The sequence below is a fragment of the Mixophyes fleayi genome, chromosome 2, assembly GCF_038048845.1.
Source record: "Mixophyes fleayi isolate aMixFle1 chromosome 2, aMixFle1.hap1, whole genome shotgun sequence".
NCBI classification, from domain to species: domain Eukaryota; kingdom Metazoa; phylum Chordata; class Amphibia; order Anura; family Limnodynastidae; genus Mixophyes; species Mixophyes fleayi.
The window spans coordinates 126928972-126950345 of NC_134403.1; the positions used below are offsets into that span (position 1 = coordinate 126928972).

The 21374-nt window shown below is 40.0% G+C and overlaps 1 protein-coding gene across 3 annotated transcripts in view; it reads left to right on the forward strand.

The window, feature by feature from the left end:
- The window catches only part of NALCN (sodium leak channel, non-selective), a 431975-nt gene that overhangs the window by 146778 nt on the left and 263823 nt on the right, over positions 1 to 21374 (forward strand). The window lies entirely within an intron of this gene.

Below are 21374 nucleotides of genomic sequence, written 5' to 3' on the forward strand. Positions count from 1 at the left end.
TTGTTTTCCTTTAAAATGGATAGCAAAACTATTTGACTAATAGCACTGACTAACAGACTAATTTGTACCTGAGACCTGCCAAAGGCGACTGTGGTGACAGGAATCAGAAGGGATATAGAGCCGGGAACGCGTGAGGTGCGCATGCGCCGGCCCCCGCCGAGCAGAGGATCAGGACGCGTCCCGTTGCTAGGGAACAGGACGCAACTGTTCAGAGAGTGAGGGCGCCCATCCCCGGCACTTCCTGTATGTGTGGGGACGGCGCCTGACACCCTGGTTAGCTTCTCGGTATAACCCATATTGTATATGGTACCAGCTGCTTGACAATAAAAAACCTGGCAGGTGAGTGCATCTGATTTTAACTGCATTTTAATGGTGTTTAAAGCATATAGGTCAGTGTAGGACCTGCATATAATGAGGTGCCCTTGACACTGGGATGCAGGCTTAAATGCTGTGATCAAAATATGAACTAGTACCACATGTTTTCATTTTGCTAGACACACACAGATATACAGTGTTAAGGATAAGCGCTGACAACTGTCTTTTTGTTTTGTATACATATATGGGCATTTATATTGCCAGGCAGCTGGTACCATATACAATATGAGTTATACCAAGCGCTTGCTTATTGCCAAGCAGCTGGTACCATATATAATATGGGATATACCGAGCGCTGGATTATTTTTTCTTTGGTGCCAGATATGACTTTGTGTAAGTTTCAGTGTTTCTTCTTTACCCAAAAATCCAGATACTCCAATATAGAAAGTTTTTTAATAGTTACAATCAGTGCTTTTTTTGAAAGAAAAAAGGTGCCGGAATTCACATCACGTAGTCAATCACTGTACACACACCCACACACCTCAGTTGTGTAACGAAACATAACGGTCGCCGCTCGCAGTATGCACTCAGCGCACGACCACACAACCAATCACGTTTAATAAATCACTGGTTACAATCATTTCACAGATCATGTAGATGAAAGAATGTGGGAACGTATGCATATGTATATTGCAGCATGTATGTTTCAACATGGCTCAAGTTATGTTTCAACATGGCTCAAGTTACAATAAAGTACCACATAATTATATATATATATATATATATATATATATATATATATATATATATAAAATGTGTGTGTGTGTGTGTGTAGCAACTTATCACTGACCAATAATATTCATGTATTCCCATTTAAGGAACATAACATTCCATTTAGTTTATACAATCTGTATATTAAACAGGTATATATCTACTCCAGTGCCATCAAGTGGTATCAAAATATATTGCACCTTTAAATAATCCCAGGATTCAAATGGGGTCGGATTGCTCACAGTTTGCACATTACATTTGGTACCAGATATGACTTTGCATATTAAACTTGGTGCTATTTATGACATAACATGGGTCTGCATATTATTGTTGTTTCCAGATTTGGCTCTGCATGTTAGATTTGGCACCAGATCAAGGCCGTTGCTAGCATGTCTGGCGCCCCCCCTACAAAAAATAAATTTGCGCCCTCCTCTTTTATAAATTATTTGTTCATTCAATAATGCTTTTCTTCTATTAACACATATCATATAATAAACTTTCATAAGAGAGTAATGCAAATGAGTACATTAAACAGCGAACATTTGTTATATGAATAATATAATGAAGAATATGTATTCTTTGTAATAAAATGGTTACATTTTTGGCAAATTAATTTGGTGCGTGTGCCCCCTCTTTCATCACACTGTGCCCCCTCTTTCATCACACTGTGCCCCCTCTTTCATCACACTGTTTCACCTCCTTCATTATCACACTGTGTCACCTCCATCATTATCACACTGTGTCACCTCCATCATTATCACCATGTCACCTCCTTCATTATCACACTGTGTCACCTCCATCATTATCACACTGTGTCACCTCCTTCATTATCACACTGTCACCTCCTTCATTATCACCCTGTCACCTCCATCATTATCACCCTGTCACCTCCATCATTATCACCATGTCACCTCCATCATTATCACCCTGTCACCTCCATCATTATCACCCTGTCACCTCCATCATTATCACACTGTCACCTCCATCATTATCACACTGTCACCTCCATCATTATCACACTGTCACCTCCTTCATTATCACACTGTGTCACCCACTTCATTATCACACTGCCCCCCCCTGCATTATCACACTGTCACCTCCTTCATTATCACACTGTGTCACCTCCATCATTATCACACTGTCACCTCCATCATTATCACACTGTCACCTCCATTATTATCACACTGTGTCACCCACTTCATTATCACACTGCCCCCCCCCCTGCATTATCACAACATCCTTCCCCCTTCATTTTCACACTGCCCTCCCTGCATTTTCACACTGCCCCCCCCTGCATTATCACACTGCCCCCCCCCCCCCGCTGCATTATCACACTGCCCCCCCCGCTGCATTATCACGCTGCCCCCCCTTCCTGCATTATCATGCTGCCCCCCCTCCTGCATTAGCACACTGTCCCCTCCATTTTTACTTTACTTTCTATGATCTTCTCTTCTTCCACTTCTGTCTTCTTACCTTTGGTGCCGTTCCCTGTGCGGCTCCTCACTGACATTGTCGGGACGTGATGATGTCACGCCTGACACTATCGGTGAGCAGGGAGCAAAAAGGAGAGCGACTGTCGCCACAGGGAGTGACATTTTTGTTGTTGTTTTTTTAAACTGGTTCGGTGGACAGCTGGGAAGGCAGGTGGGGGAAGCTCGTCTCCGGCATGGCGTCCCCCCCCCCCCCCCCCAGCCTTGCTCACCCCTCTTACTGCGTTCCCCCAGCCCTGCACCTGATAATGTGTATGCCTGGCACCAGAAAATTGTACTTGGCAGCAGATACAGGTAGTGGACAGCAAATAGAAATTGCTGGGCAAATGAAGAATACCAAGTATATTGAAAGCAGGAGCTTCCACCCAGGTGTGACTCATGTATTAGTTAAGCAAGTTACATCCCAGCATAGTCAGGATCATCTATAAAATGCTAGATTGCCCTCATATCCTATTACATTTTGTACCATAACTATGTTGAGATCCTCATTACAACTAATATATATGCAAATCTGTGTAGTTTGTGTTGCAGAAGCTCAGTATACATTAAAGTTCTAGAAGATGGTACAGGATTTTCAATTATCACTTAGCTAGTAAAGCTGCTAATAGGTTTTATAGCTCTTGCAACTATAATTGTTATAAATTTGTACATAGTATATTTGTAAAAAGTAGTTGGTATCTACACAAATTCTCAATGCGGCCACATGCCTGAAAGCTAATGACTGGAAACGCCAAGACCCCCCGCCTCCCCTCCCTTCCATTTCTGCCTCACAGTGCTGGGGTCATGCATTTGATTTCTGACCAGGACCTTATGTGTGTGGAACTTGTATGTTCTCCTCATGTTCCTCTGGGTTTCCTCCTGGTGCTCCAGTTTCTTCCCGCACTCCCAAAAAATTACTGGTAGGTTAATTGGGCGCTAACAAAATTAACCCTATTCTGTGTGTCTGTCATTGTGTGCATGTGTTAGTAAATTTAGACCATAAGCCTCATTGAGACAGGGACAGATGTAAATGGCAAATATTCTCTGTACAGTGCTGCGTAATTGGTGGGGCTATTTAAATAAATAAATAAAACCTGCACCTTGCGACAAAGGAGAAAATCTCTGCTTACCTATAGAACCATTGTCTGGCAATTGCAGTATTTAAAAAGCAAAAAGTAGTTGATATTGTTACATAATATATATTGTGTATAACACATATGGCTCAAATTTGTATAGTAGATATGGCTCAGCATATTATACTGGCCAATAGATCATTCTCAATTTTGTGTACTTAGCAACAGGTATGACTCAGCACATTATACCTGGCACAAGATATAGCATGGTTTACATTTGTGTTCTTGGTGCCAACTATAGTTAGGGATATTAACCGACAGCATCTGTTGGCTGCTAAATGGAGCAGACTTCAAGAGTTTGAGCAAACTGTCAAGTTAATAGCCTGGTCTGTGCTCTTGAGTGATTTTACCAAAATCTAAGTATTTTGCCTTCAAAACAGTGGAAAAGAAAATCAGTAATTTTGCCATGTAATAAACTTTCTTGGTATATTTTTGTTTTGACCAAATGATGTGAGATTCTTTGCAGTGGTTTATACATAGATTTTTATTTTTTTAATACTTAGATCATATACAAATAGTGTTTGTTATGTCATTTTAAAGTTACTGACTTAATTGACTTTTCACTGTTTAATCCTCCGTTTTCAATTAACATTTTAAAATATTTTTAAATAGTGCAATTCTTGGCTATTAGACTAATTTTACCACTCCTAAAAGCTTTAAATATTTATATGTATTTTCCCCTGCTGTATTAAAAAATAAAACAAAGCTTATATAAGCCTCTTGCCTTAACAAATAATCCACTGTAATTGGCACGTCAGTGCTGTTAGTGTTACTTATTTGTCCATTGTAACATCCCAGTTGGTCAATTAATAAACATATTTTGGTATTCTGTTAGTACTGCAAGTACATGCTATAAAAAAGTGGCTTATTTACGAATTACACCAAACCTTTAAAACACAATGATAAGAAAAGAATGTGGTGGACACAATATGTGATCTACTATCCTCGGATACTCAGAAGATCCAGGCCCGGCGCTCCCATTAGGCAAGGTTAGGCACTTGCCTAGGGCGCCGGGCTCTGGAGGGCGCCTGGAGGGCGCCACAGTATTCTAAAATACTTTAAAACTGTGCGGCGACCGCTGACCATACCTGTCACGGCCGCCGCACAGCATTCAGATGGACGGGGAGGGGGGGGGAAGAGGCTATTTTGTCACCACCGCCGCCTCTCTGCTCCGTCTCCTCCCCTCCACTTACTAGTGTCAGTGAGTGGAGGGGAAGAGACGGAGCAGAGAGGCGGCGGGTGGCGATTTTTGCGGGGGGGGGGGGGGGGGCGCCGCTTATTAAAAATGCCTAGGGCGCCGTGGACCCTAGCACCGGCCCTGAGAAGATCACATTTGGATAACCTAAAAAAAAGTCCAATACAGAACAAAACAAGGAAAGAATGTAGCAAGCAGCCTTCACCGTAGAGGAATCATTTGGCTGTACTTTCCCTAACCTCATTGTCAGACTCAACCAGCGGTGAGTGGCTTCTATTAATGACTTTACCTATGGAAGGCTGCTTGCTACATTCTTTCCCCGTTTTGTTCTGTATTGGACTTTTTGTCTAGACTCTGGAGCCTCAATTTAAAGATTGGAACTTGCTATACTTATTTGAGTATTGGATTTGTATACATTTTCTGAACCTTCTTATTGGATTTGTTGGACTAATATTGCCATACGGACTCGTGGGCAAATGAGTACATCTTACTGTGTGTATATCTATCTTCACTCACAACACCCTCCCCCCCAATGGTCCAGACCATATATGTATATGTGTTTTATTCTTTATTTAAAAAATTAAATAATGCACCTGTTTATCATGACTACTACACACTTATATCGCTCCAGGGAAAACTGCTTTTTTCTTATTTTTTATGCACTATATTTTTTTTCTACATGGCAAGAATGTACATGACAAACATAACCTGATGCTGAGAATGTGATTGGTCTTCAAAAAAAGTTTTAAAAAATGACTTCAAAGCTCTGGGAAATAGCGGATCTACGGAACCGCAGCATAGTAGATATACCCCTTAGTCTCTGGTGTCCATAGCGCAGGCCTACTGTGCCTAATCCACATGCTCAATTTGACCCTTTCACCACATGTTTTACTTTAAAATGGGTTTCACTTAACACCTTGGGCTAGATTTACTAAAGGGCGGTTTGTTCAAACTACCAGATTTACTAAGCTGGGGTTTTCAAAACCGCCACAAAACAGCCATCTAAACGGCTAAAATGAACGTGGTGGTTGTGAGTGGCGAGATTGCTCAAACTACATGCTGTTTGAGACATTTTACCATTCAGAACATAAGAAAATTTTAGGGGGGCAAAATTATTGAATTATTATATTATTCTGGCACTATGTAATGCCAAATTGTGCAACAAATATAATATTAATAATAAGTAATTGCTATTGGTGAGTATTATTGTTTTGATTGCACAATTTGGCATTACATAATACCAGATTAACATAATATTTCAATAATTTTGCCCCCTTAAACATTTAAAAAAAAAAAAATTCCTTATAAGTAAATTATAAATTAATTTTGCACTTTAAAAAATAAATAAAAGATTGCCTCAATAATTTATTTATGATTGATTCTTCCTCTTGTGTTCTGAGTGGCAAAATAGCTCAAACAGCATGCAGTTTGCCAATTAGAGGCAGGTATTTAAAACCTGTCCTTTGGATGGGGGTTTTGATGGTGGTGTTACCCAAACCGCCAGCGGTTTTCCTGTTTCCAAACCGTCACACATCGCCAACCATTTCAAATTACAGCCTCAAATCGCCCTATAGTAAATGCGACAGTTTGGACCACTAAACTGCCGGCGATATGTGGCGGTTTCAAACTGCCACCAAACTCGATTCTTAGTAAATCTAGCCCCTTGTGTTTTGTTTACATGCTTTTTAAACTTAATTGTGCACAGAGATAATTTTGGGCGATTTCAAACTTACTGGTTTAATTGACTTTTCACTGTTTAATCCTCAGTTTTCAATAAATATTTTAAAATGTGTTTCTTAGTAAAGTTTGTTTTTTGAATGACTGCACCTCCTTTGCCTTTGCTGATAGTCATTGTGTGAGTTAAATTTCTGGAGGTTCTCAACTTCTATGTAGATAATATATAGTTGTTACTGATCTCATATGTTTTAACCTGTATTAGAGGTTGTTTTTACTTTACTTATTTGTACAATACAGATGTATATATGTTATTTGTAGCTATGTATTGTACATTTCATGAATAATTAAAGTAAATAATACATATTCTAGGTAATGAAACATGTATGTATGGGCAGCACGGTGGCGTAGTGGTTAGCACTTCTGCCTTACAGCACTGGGGTCATGAGTTCAATTCCAGACCATGGTCTTATCTGTGGGGAGTTTGTATGTTCTCCCCGTGTTTGCGTGGGTTTCCTCCGGGTGCTCCAGTTTCCTCCCACAGTCCAAAAACATAGTAGTAGGTTAATTGGCCGCTAACAAAATTGACCCTAGTCTGTGTGTGTGTGTGTGTGTCTGTCTGTCTGTGTGTGTGTGTATGTTAGGGAATTTAGACTGTAAGCCCCAATGGGGCAGGGACTGATGTGAATGAGTTCTCTGTACAGCGCTACGGAATTAGTGGCGCTATATAAATAAATGGTGATGATGTATGTGTTGTTGTTACCTTCGTCATTATAAACTGAGTTTTTATGGACTGTCCTACACATATTAGAATTTGAATATATAATTAGATTGCAATTAAAAACAAAATGTTTATACTCACTCTTCTTCATTATGTATGGAGTATGAATTTTGCCTCTTCCTTTCTCTTCTATATATTATTTACATTTACTTATAGATGACTTTCACATATTTTATAGATCAATGGTGCCACATCTGGTTTCATGTTGTAAGATACCTCATGTCTTGCCACAACAGGCCTCTTCCCCAGATGGTATTGTACACAACATGCAGAACAGTTTATTAACATGCCACGGTGAAAGTAATGGGTCATGTTTATCTTCATGGATGTTTACTAATTAGTGTGATTATCATTTTGACAGGAAAGTCATGCGACCAATTAGTAAGCGTGACGTATCTTGACAATGAGTTTGAGGAAAATAAGAATGTAGATACAGCTATCTATACAAACAGTGCGGGAAAGCAAGAAAGGTATAGTTATATAGCCACCAACACTGTTATCTCTTTGCTGTGTGCTCTGGTTATTTTAGAGTAACAAAAAAAAATCATTAGGAAATGTCCTTTGTGTAGGGTTGTACTGAACAGGTTCTGAATGCTGTCCTTCATAGTGGAGTTCTTTTTAGATTAAGCTTTTAACTGTTTCATTTCCAGCATCCACAAATGAAATTTATTAGTATTTGGGGCAAACTGTACATTGCGCTCATGTACAAGCATGCCATAATCCAGGTACTGTCATTGGTAATTATTTCAGATAATTGTGGCCATACATGAGGCTTTTTGACAAACAATTTAGCCCGAAATCGCTGTATTTGTACAGCTTACCAACACAGATTTCACTAGTTTCTGCCTGTAAAAATACAAATTGGATGGCAAGCAGTCCTACTATATGTGTGAGGAGCACCATGAGAATTGCTGTATGGGTGTCAGGATCACTAGGTGGAATTGATGATACCTGCCAGCAGTTGGCGCTACTGAGTACGAGTACTGAGGCGCTGAGTCTAACACGCCCCTGGTTTTCACCAGGTACCCCCGCAAGGAGGTATGGACTTCGCTGCAAGGGATGTGAAGGTCGCAGCCTTCCGTATCAGTCAGCTGGCGAGGTAACAATTGAAGCAGCGGTGACAGCCCACCAGGAGGCAGGATGGAAGAGTAGTCAGCAAGCCGGGTCAAAACCAGAGGGACGGATATAGCCAAATCAGAAGCAGGAGAATGGTCAGGAAGCCGGGTCCATACCAAATATCACTCTAAGCCAGAATCAGGAACCAAAGGAGAAGTCAGGAACAAGCCAGGGTCAGAATCCAAATAACAGCAACACAGGACCAAACGCTGGTGCAAGGCTGAAGACCAAATACTCTGGCACTAGACATGTGTCAGAGGCTGCTTTATATACCCTAAGGTGCCTCCTGATTGGGTTAGGGAGATTTTGGTGGTAAGACATGCTGGCTGCAGACAGGTGAGCAGAGATAGCGTCCCGCTGCTAGGCAACAGGACGTGGTTGCTGAGAAGGTACAGGTGTCTGTCTCCTGCACCAAGTGTCAGTGTGGAGACGGCACCTGACAATGGGCTGGCCACCTAATGGTCAGATCTATACAATTTACAATTTAGCATCCATGTGTGTGGCCACTTTGAATACAGATTTGGCTATTCAGTTTGATCTCTGTTCTTAACATATGAGACCAACTTTTCAGCATTACTTTTTTTTTTTCTTCCTGTGTCACAAATGCATTTTAGCCTACTTTATGGCTGTGTACCATTGTACTACTCATTGTCTTGATTGGGACCGGGGGATAGTAACATGGTGTTTGAGCTAGAGCCAATGACATCAGACCTACAGGTCACAGAGCTTACCAGCTGTGACAATTTAACATGAACACTAAAGGTCCTTCTGTTGATATGAAAATGTAACCCCTGCTTGCATGTATGTGTTGTGGCAGTGTGTCCTCCATGACACCTAGCTGGTGATGCCCATAGGTCACCCACCCAGTTGTACATCAGTCTCTTCCATCTAATGCATATGGAGGTGGAAATAGATGAATAAAATATAAATAGACTAGACTGGTGAAGTGGTTCATGAGCACAGTTGGTGAAAATAATGGCCACCAGATCATTTGAAATGAATAAATTAGGTTACATTTATATTCATGGTAGCTAGGTGCGTTCTATATTCAAAAGTCCCTGGAACACATTCACTTTCACAGTATAATGTTTCATTATTATCTTACCCACAGTGTGATAATGGGCAAAACATCATCGTGACAGACGGAGGCCTGTTGCAATCCTCTCCTAGGATAGTTCTGTACTCCTGTTATATCAATGTGTTTTGACTTCCCAGATGACTGGCCCCTCATCGGCTTAACATTAGATGGTACATCACTTCACTGGACTGGTGCCCCTTTTGACTGAAGTATCCTGGTTGTCTCTTCTAGAACTCGATTTCCAACTATCGCTAACATCAGAGTCAGCTGCACTCTAAGCTCTCATTGTCTCAAAGTTGGCACATGTTCTGCTATAACACTTCTCTCATACATCTCTCTCTCTCTCCACTCCCAGAACCTCTCTCGTTCCCCAACTCACTCTCAGAAACTCCTTTCAGACTCACTTGGGAGCTCTCATGTTCCTTTCCAACTCTCAACTCCCTCCCCCATCACCCTAAGATATCGCATCCACTCCTCCACTATAAAGAACGTTACAAAAATACAGTGATATTTAAAGCAGTTTTTAAATCCATTTAGAAGAGCCAGAATGGCATGAGACTTTAAAATTTCCTTCTGCAATTTGGAGTCCCCAGATTCTCTAGCTATAGTCCTAAATAGACAGTTTCTGCCATGCTCTATGGCAATATCTTATTATGAATCAGTGGTTTCAATTTGCATGCATTACTTTGGTTCAACAAAAATAATAGGTTATATTAACATATGTGCAGGTTGTCCTGAAATCCAGTCCTACTTGGGTCTCCAGATAGCAGGGCTTGAACTGAGCTGCTTAATGTTCTTAAGAGGATTTTATTGTTTTGTATCAAAAGTCTGGAAGGACCAGAGTGCTTAATGTAAAGCTGCCTCAGCACTGTATTCCCAGGGTAACGCATGTGCTATAAAAAGATGATATTATATATTCTCCTGCTTATCATTATCGTGTACAAAAAAAAGTGTCTTAATGCATCAAGTGTAAAGATAACTAATAAAAATAAAACCTAAGTAATGGGATTTAGCAAAGTTTAAGTACATAAAATTGTAATGGTCTTAACAAGACTTGAAAAAAAAGTATAATTTTTTTTTAAATTGTATTACCATTGCCAAGTTGCCCATACCATTTTCACACAGCTGCCACTATGTACATCAGGCACATCTAACTGGATGTTTTGGTTTCACTAGTTTGTGACACTGAGCCATTTGTGCAATTTCCAATTAAATATAGCCTTCACTTTATAAAACTGTTACATATCACCTGTTTTAGAGTAATTCATATTTGTCATATTTGATGTTAAAAATATTTTATGTTCCAACTTTATCCAGACACAGAGCTGTTGTATGTATAAAGTTATAAAAATATTCAATGTAGAGAGTGCAGCAGAGCTTTGTTGTAACCCCAGGCAATAAAAGTACTTCTTCCTGATGATATAAAGACATGGGTAAATGCACAGAAACAATGCATTTGGTAAAGGTTTGAGGGCTGCAGATATTTGTGATAAGGAAGATTCCCACCTGAACATCTTACTCACCAGTAGCGAGGGCCTAACCAAGTGGGAAACAGAATAGGGACATTCGCCGTATGAGCAGCATCTCATCTTGATGGTTGTCTGGGACTCCCAAGGGCTGTCTACCCTTGCTAGTATTTACCACCCACTCTAGTGTTTACTACTACAACAACCACATCCTGATCCTTTCGAACACTAGGGGCTAAATTTACTAAACTGAGGTTATGAAAAATTGAAGATGTTGCCTATAGCAGCCAATCAGGTTCTAGCTGTCATTTTGCAGAATGTACTAAATACATGATAACTAGAATCGGATTGGTTGCTATAGGCAACATCTCCACTTTATCAAACTTGCAGTTTAGTAAATTTAGCCCTAGGTGTTGTGTACTAATCTATCTAAAACACCTATAATACGATAGAGCCAACTGAAGAAGAACCAGACAGTAACTACACAGAATAATATCCTACAAGCCTACCTTTAATGGAGCCTGACTAGTCAGTGCTATACCAAAAGACAGCAGAGAAAATCTAAAAGAGAGAAAGAATTGGCTTAAATATATGGGCGTACTATACACACTAAAACCAATACTCTGGTGAACTAGTGAATGAAGGAAATATTGTGCCACAGGCCTAAAGCCTGACTACCGGTACCCGTAGGCCTTTAGCCTGACTACTAGTACCCACAGACCTAAAGCCTGATTAAACTATAATAAACTTATGGGAACCCCTGCAAAAGAAAATACCACTGCACTAGGTATCGCTATTCCAGTGTAATATTCTTGTCAATTATAAATATTTAGGTAACATGATTACTGGATGGTGCACTTCAACACAGATAGCTAATCAGGTAAGAAAAGAAGATAAAAAAGAAATTGTGTATTCAAAGGCACTCTGCGATATCAATAATAAATTAAAATAACTATATCTTTATTGGTATGCTTTAAGAAAATCCCTCTTAATTGGATAGCGAAATATTAAAACCAAAGTGATTAAAGTGAATTAAAATAGCAAAATAAATTGCTATGCCCCGCTACTTTATATATATCTATATAAGTATTCAGTATATAATATAATAATCACGCCTATATTAGACCAGTCTCACAATTGGATACTATTCCAAATCAAAATAATTGAAGTATGTGTGGTATAAAAGACTAATTTGGCAGTTATTACTTTAATCCAATATCCCAGTAATCCTTTATAGTAACTACATTATCGATAATGGGATATCCTGATATAATAGAAACTCCATATGAATCAAAAACACACTCTCAGTGTAATAACCCTGATCCACATAATTGCCTGCATATAGAGCCCTGCAAGGGCTTAAGCTATTGTTATATTAGTAATGGGATTACTAGTGCTTAAAATAGGGTCTCTGCCTGACGGTTGTTTGGCTTGGTTATATACCCTAGCACTATATTGCTCTAGTAGTTACACATGTGTGTTGAATTGATTACTCATTCTGGTATCAAACAGACATCTGATGTATCTATTGGAGCTCCTTCTAAATTAGAAGCCTGCCGTTTTTTAGTCATATACACACACACACACACTCGTGCTGTTATATAACCCATACAAGGTTTGGTTATCTGAGAATGCTAAATAGAGACTAATATTGAGGAGTGATTGAGCACAGTAGCGGGGTAAACGCCAACGCGTGTTTCGCTACATGCTTTTTCAAGGCAACCCGAAATGAGGAGGAATGAAAATATTTATGCAGCTCACCACGCCTACTTGTCTGACGTGTCATAATCTGATAGGCGGCAACTCCGTGTGTCATGATTCCAATGATTGATGGCTAGAATAACAAATCCTTTTGTTAGGATTGGTATTCACCCGCCCCCAAGAGTAAGTGATTGGTAAATCGATGTTTCAGGCTGTCAGCATGTAAACAAGCAGTATATGAGATACTGAATTGTCACTTCTCATGTCTGATTCCTCTTTAGTTCTCCCTCAATCTAAATAAAGATTAATTCCCCATATAATGCAATAGATATATAGTGATAATCAATTCATATAATAAAAATTGATAGAAATAAATTAGGCGTGGTGAGCTGCATAAATATTTTCATTCCTCCTCATTTCGGGTTGCCTTGAAAAAGCATGTAGCGAAACGCGCGTTGGCGTTTACCCCGCTACTGTGCTCAATCCCTCCTCAATATTAGTCTCTATTTAGCATTCTCAGATAACCAAACCTTGTATGGGTTATATAACAGCACGAGTGTGTGTGTGTGTGTGTATATGACTAAAAAACGGCAGGCTTCTAATTTAGAAGGAGCTCCAATAGATACATCAGATGTCTGTTTGATACCAGAATGAGTAATCAATTCAACACACATGTGTAACTACTAGAGCAATATAGTGCTAGGGTATATAACTAAGCCAAACAACCGTCAGGCAGAGACCCTATTTTAAGCACTAGTAATCCCATTATTAATATAACAATAGCTTAAGCCCTTATTGGGCTCTATATGCAAGCAATTATATGGATCAGGGTTATTACACTGAGAGTGTGTTTTTGATTCATATGGAGTTTCTATTATATCAGGATATCCCATTATCGATAATGTAGTTACTATAAAGGATTACTGGGATATTGGATTAAAGTAATAACTGCCAAATTACTCTTTTATACCACACATACTTCAATTATTTTGATTTGGAATAGTATCCAATTGTGAGACTGGTCTAATATAGGAGTGATTATTATATTATATACTGAATACTTATATAGATATATATAAAGTAGCAGGGCATAGCAATTTATTTTGCTATTTTAATTCACTTTAATCACTTTGGTTTTAATATTTCGCTATCCAATTAAGAGGGATTTTCTTAAAGCATACCAATAAAGATATAGTTATTTTAATTTATTATTGATATCGCAGAGTGCCTTCGAATACACAATTTCTTTCTATCTTCTTTTCTTACCTTATGGGAACCCCTGGCCTTGTGCCGACTATCTGCTGCATGGTTCTAGTGCCCAAAATTGCTCCTATGGGCCTTCTGCCCGAATGTGAGGAATACGTGTGCAGGCCTGTGTAATGGGATGCCCAAAGACCTTACCTTACTCGTTCATCGGCAGCAGGAGAAACCGTGATAGCTCAGTGCCTCCCCCTGCTGATTCTCCTTGAGATTGCCTGCCACAGTCTTCTTAACTTGACCACGCAATCTCCTTTCTTCTTAGCTTGATAGCGCCATCTTCTTTCCTCTTAGTTTGTCCGCGCCATCTTCTCCATCGTCTGTGCCATCCTTTGTTCTCAGGCGTCCTCTGTGTTAATCCAGCAGGTCTTCTTCCTGGATCTCCACCGACGGACTGAACTCAGGGTTTTATGCTCCACTATTGAGCAGGTCAGCAGAACTGTTTGGGGGGAGGTGTATAAAAGCGTAAAATGCCAAAAGGATCTTAAGACTGTTTTTATTTAGAATATAAAAAGTCACGTTTGACCATTTTTAGTCCTTAAGAAGAATGTGGAGGGTGCGGTTACTTAAGAAAATATACTTTTTTGTATAGTCATTTCTCTATTCCTTTTACGCTGATTTCCTAATCTTTTAATTTGGATTGCTGATTCAGTCAGAAAAAAATATGTAAAAGTCACCATTATTTATTACGCATTTTGCATAAGAAGAGGCAGAAGTGTCGGGGATGGGGGGCTTTATAACATAATAAAATGTTAAATACAAAGCAGAACAATCCTAATAATGATTTAAGGCAAGATTTTCATTCCTCCTTTCTTATAGCTTTCCTCCCTTAGACTGGGCAATTTTATCATTCACGCAACTTGTAACTAGTATTGATTCCACCACAATTGTGGCGATGCCCACAACGCCATGCACTGTGATTGCTGGTTTAGCTAGTATCAATGGCCACATCTGAAGATAATCTATAGGTATCCAGAGAGATAGGTGCTAAATTCATATAAATATAAACTTTGTTTCACTGACATCAAAATAGAGAAAATCACTTGAAAATAAAAACACATTTGACCACAAAAATGTAATGTTTTAAAATTAACACATTCAAAATGGATGAACACTGTTGAACAAAACACACCTGTGACTGGATCACTTATAAATAACTTATGGTATAAATTTATTTAAAGGAAATAGCGCAAGGCGCTTATTTATATAATTGCCAATGCACTTATTTTTGATATTGTACATATTTTGAGAGAAAATTTGTTTTTTTATTTTTTGACCTTGCCAAAGGAAATGCTTTATTTCTGATGTATATATCTGATACAATGAGCCTTTTTGTTTAGAAAGTCTTATGTGTATTGTGATGTGGGAAAATGACTTGTTTGGGGGTTGTACCTTTCTTTCGGAATGTGTATTCTGCAACTGTCTGAAGAAAGGATTCATATCAGTTAGACCTTTTGACTTGCTAGCAGATATTTTGCCTCTGAAATAAGATGCAGTAAATCACAGCAAGGTTTTTAAGATATCACAGATAAGTGTAAATATTGTTAGCTTTGCAATGCATCTATGTTTTGGTAAACAGGTTACATCCTGATTCTAAAAGTAGCCTGTAAGGCTGTGTCTGAAATAGTCTAAAAAAGGAGCCCTTGTAAACTGAAATGTATCATTCTGATGTTCCATCTGACCTGACCACTGATACCTTTAATCAGTGAACTGTCATTGTCAGGGCATCTGAGCAAAATAAAACATCACTGTTTGCTGCAAGACCCTGCTTGACAACATCTTCAATTTTGCTGTAATCCTGTGACCTGCAGATTAGACCCTAAATCTAATCCGTTCTTCAGCTGTTTCTGAGGTTGGACCTAGCTCTCCAGTACCACCGCTTTGCCGCTACCCAGCAGCTTTGGCAAGTATGATAGGCCAGGGGGGATCCATCCACAGCACCATGATCCATAGTAAGCGGTCAGGGGTACCAGCCCAAGTGTACCAGCACGGGAGTACACTAGCAATGACAATTACCCAGAAGGAACGTGGTTCTGGGCACCATAAAGGAGCCCAGTGGTGGTAGCAGGCTCCTCCTACTGCGACTGGAGGGGCGTATTTGGAATAACGAAAGGGACGGTGGAAAAGTAAGCTCAGTCGGTTTCCAGCAACAACAGATAGGGTGGCATAGGCGGTCCATCCAGTCACAACACCCTATTACAAAATGTAATTATCCCCGAAATAGGACTACTGAGCCTACAAGTTATTGTACATTGTAATTTTTTTTCTCTATTGACTCAGTTTCTTTTAGGATATCTATTGATACTTATAGTGCTGCTACATCTGGAGTCATAACATGACTCTAAAATGATGTTCCATTTTAAGAACCTGCTAAAATGTACACTGGGATGGAAATGTAGTTCCTTTCATGTAAGTTCTACAAGTGTTATCTATGCTTCTGCTTATTCAAAGCAAAATGTATTTGGGTTTACCAATGTAAAGTCATGGAAACTAGGGTTGGAAAGCTTTTCTTCACACTGAGCAAAGAAGTAGTAAACAACACAACTATTTGCATTTGGACGAGACACAGCCCCAGGTGGCTTTAGTTGAGAGAACATCTATATTCAGAAAGTCACTGCTGCCTGCATCCTTATTCATTGAGTTAAATAAGAAAATGCAGTTTTCTTTTCTCTTTTTAACTCCTAAATGTACAAACGTCAAGTTGAAACAAATTTAAAAAATAGCAAACTGTTTGTGCTATGACTTTTGAAAAGCTATAATGTATTTTTTTTTACAGATTATGGGTTAGATGCAGAGTGGGATGATCTCCAGTTTGCGTAACATGACATACCCAGCAATTGGGCACACGCATATGCACCTATGCAGACTGTATATGTGCCTATGCATCTATTCACTTATGCCCACCTGTGTCTGGAGAGGCGGGCTGGGTGAGGGAAGGGGTGTTCTAACATTTGCCGAATATAGTAAAGGCGTGTTTCAGAAAATGTGGCTCATGCAGACTTGCAGAAACATGAATATATGCCTGTTAGGAGACATATTTTTGCACCTGCTATAGGACAGGTGCAAATACTTGCTGATGATGATGACTTGATGTAACAAGGCACATATGCTGATGATATTTTTATATAGTTTCTCACCAACTCTACATCAATCCCTATGCATTTAGTTTTCTCTTAACTTGCAAATAGCACAACATAGCCTTATATATTGAAGTTACACAGGAAGTAGCCCCACCAAAAGCCATAACTACCTAGTAGCAAAGAGAAATCCATGAGACAACTACCAATGGTCAACTTATGTTCTTAAAATAAAATAATGGTTTAAATGGTACATTTACACATGCCAATATCTGACTGGACTAGGGTATCTTAAAGGTTCCTCACTCTCTTATTGACATCAAGGGTCTAGATGAAAATATATCTGGGTAAGATAATTGCACAATATCCCAATGACTATAGTTGATTTACTTTTGTTTTCCAGACAAGTTTCCAGACGAGTTGCATGAGAATCCAGTCTGTAGCCCCTGACTTTTAGGCTGTTGCTGCAACAATTCATCCCTAGTTCTTTTGCTCATTTTTAGTCTATGTTTCTTCAAGAGTTCACCAGGATAACTTAAAGCTCTGCATTCTGCAGTCTCATTCAAACATTTTCCCACATTACACTGTATGGCACAGCATGTACAACTGTCCAAAAGTCAATAGACTGTTCTTGTCTGTGGTTTTCAAGACAAAAACTTAAATAATTATTGTGACAGTATGGAACCCCTATGCCACCCTGTCTGTTGTTGCTGGGGACCGGCTGGGCTTACTTTTCACCGTCCCCCTTTTTTTTTTTATCCCAAATGGCACCCTCTAAGTGCAGTAGGAGGGGCTATGATGCTGCCACCACCAGGCTCCTTAGCGGCACCTAGAACCGCTTCCTTCTGGGTAACTCTCAATGCTAGGGTACCCTGCACCTGGGCTGGTATACCTGACCTCAGTGTTGTTGTGGATGGTTCCCCCTGGGCTATTACACTGGCCAGAGCTGCAGGTAGCTGTCAAAGTGTTGGTACTGGGATGCTGGGTCCAACCTCAGAGCAGCCGGAGAAAGGATTAGATTTGGGTCTAATCTGCAGACCACAAGAATTACAGCAGGGTAAGTAGTCAATAAGGACAGTTACATTCACTAGTTGAAGGTATAATTGACATCCAGAAAGGTACATATGGTATCATACATTACATGGGCAACAGCTCCCCCTTTTATACAGATTGTGACACAAATCCTGGAAGGGGGTAAGCCAGCCCCTGGATCCGGGATAGCTCTGTCGAGTTATTTTTAGTATCTGGATGCAATATGTTTCCCATAATTTGGTTATAATGCAATGCAAAGTTAAAATAATTTACACTAATCTGTTATTCTATAACTTGCTGGTTGCATTATTCGGACAGGATCTGAGATGCTGGATGAAAAGCCACACAGGACAGAAATGCAGCGGCCCTCTGCTGTGTATACCGATTAAACAGACGTGTTGGCCACTGAGATGAAAAGGCCTAATTAACATGAGTTTACCTGCCTTCAGACAGTCACAGAAACGAAACCAAATGTCCTCTCCTGACCCTGTCTCAGCAATAAATACATTTCATATACCAAAATACATACAATATAAAAAAGTAAGTACATTTCTAATACACAGTATCAAGAATCAGTACATTTCTAACAATATAAATTGGCACACTGTGCTAATAATTTAAATATATTATTACAATAAGTTATTTATAAGTGATCCAGCCATAATTATCCTTTACCTGTACCAATGTGGAGAGCTTCTTCAGCCTGCGGCCTGTTTTTCCGACAATCTTTATCTACCACGTGGCTACTAGAACTTTCACTGGAGCATGGTTTCAGCTGCCTCCAACAGCTCATGGGTCCCAATGCCTGCATATTACCTGCCTTCAATAAGTAGGTAGTGTTAAAGGGCCCCCACCGCTTAGTCCATCAGGAAGGCTTGTCAGAAATGCAGCTCTTGGTGTAGTACAGGAGCTCAGAAAGTAGAGTCAATGGGCATCAATTATAATAACAAGAGTCAACATCATCCCTGACATGCCAGCTCCCATTAAAGCAGGCCAGTGGTCTGTCGCCCCACCACCTGGCCGGGCTGAACAATAAGCCTCATAGGATATCTGGAGGCACCAGGTCTTCTTAACAGATACCAGGAGCATTTCTTTGGACTCCTTTGCAGCATCCCGGCATATGCATCCAGTGGTGCTCTTGCTAGACAATCAGCAATAAAACAACAAGGCTTCCGTGTTGGCCAGTGTTTCAGCCCTCCCATCAATACGCCATTGGAAAGGAGGCCTCCAACAGGGTAACCAAGTAAATGGCAAGGAGAGGACTTATCTACTTTAGAAGACTCCTGTGGATCACCTTTAAATTCAGGACCTCTCTCCTGCCAAGGGATGTGGCTGCACCACCACAGCCACCATCTTGAGGCCGATGCTCCCGATCACCCGGCCAGGTATGTATTATTCTTAGAGATCATTACAAGATCCTTACTTGTCCTAATCCTTCCTAGGCCCAAATTACAGAATCTCCAAGCCCCTTTAGAAGAATCCTGGGTTCCTCCAGACACTCAGTTGCCATGTATAAGGAATTTGGTGAGTTTAAAGTCTCCTGTAAAATCTACACAGCAATGTGATGTTTAACTGAAACGTTGCATTTATAGCTTACTATGAAAAGAACTAGTTAGTTTCTGGTATTCTTGATCAACTATATTGTAGTCAGCTACACCAAGGCAAAATATGTGTGGCACCACCAAAACTTTATGGCTACCTCACAAAACTAAGATCTGTCTGAATCCTCTAGTCCCTCTCCTTCAACCGGAATGTAAATTAATATCATTCACCGAATCAGTAATAATGGCTTGGGTACTGGAATAAAAGTATTTAAGGAAGAGCAATGTCTAAAGGACATAATTGTCAACTTAAATTATTTTAGGACCAAAGAAATAATCATTGCTGCAACCAGGGACAGTTCAATTTTTGACTTCAGAAATATGAAAATGAAAATCTTTAGTTCCTGCCCCCTTCAACCATCAATAAAGGAAGGAAGCTAAAATTACAAGAATCCTCCATCAAAAATAATTTTATAAATATTGTTGGGGTTTCCCATTATAGGCTCCCAGGTATTTGCAGCAGAGTCAATCCACTTTGCCAAAACAGTAGCTTAAGACCAGGAGATTCTTTTCCAGACTGGAAATTCTCCCTGAACCTGATCTTCTAACTAGCCAACAAAGCTCTCCTAAGCCTCAGTGAACTAAGCTGCCATGACCTAAGTGGACAAGAGCAGGATGCCAAGCAGACCGAATAGTATCTCTCAACATTGAAAGAAAATTTCTATAGACTATTTCTTCCAAGATCATCAGCCCTGACCGCTGATTTATTACATTCTTATGGCTATAAGTCTCCCTCTGAATCCTGCCCATATTGTCACAGTGTAAACCTAATGCAGTGTGTGATCCTGTTTAAATAAACTAAAAGGGCAATGGAATGTGGAACTTTGGCGGCATTCTTGGAGACATAACTTTTAAACTTCCATTTACCCAGATTAATTTTTTTCTGGACATATTGGGCTTTCCTTTGGTAGCTTATGATGAAAACTTACTAGAAAAAAAGAATTCCTTGATTACACCTACAGGGTATAACATGTTTAAGGTAACTCGTACTAATGCATAAATCTGTACATTTATTCTCTCATTTTTCCTGATTACAGAGCCTCAGACTACATGTGCTGTTTTCATGGTATTGGAACATTATATGCCCTTGAATCAAAGGTGTATATTTTAGCTTCCGGAATTAACACAAGTGCAGGCACAATATGGGCAATTGGACAACACCCCAGCTTGTACTTTGCTTCTTCTCCTGTGCACGGGGATCACACGTGCAGTGTCGGACTGGGGCATGAAGGGCCCACCGGGGGACTGCAATGCTAGGGGCCCACCAGAGGGGGTGTGGCCAGCCATCATACAGGCGAGACCAGACACTAGAGGGGGAGTGGTCAGCCCACAAAGGACAGCTAGCACCATAGTGTAGTGTGTAAAGAATGCAGTGTGTATATAAAGAGTACACAGTCTTGACCTGCCCCTTAGATTGGGCAGAACAGTCACCAAAAATCGGGGTTGTCCCGCTAGACCAGGCTTGGCTAACCTGTGGCACTACTGGTGTTGTGAAACTACAAGCCCCAGCATGCTTTGCCAATATATAGCAGCTTATTGCTGGAAGGGTATGCTGGGACTTGTAGTTTCACAACATCTGGACTGCCACAGGTTAGTCAAGGCTGCACTAGACTCAGAACATTAAGGCCATGGTCAGTAATCAAACTCATGACCTCAGTGCTGTGACGCAGAGGTGCTAACCACTATGCCACCATGCTACCCATGAATG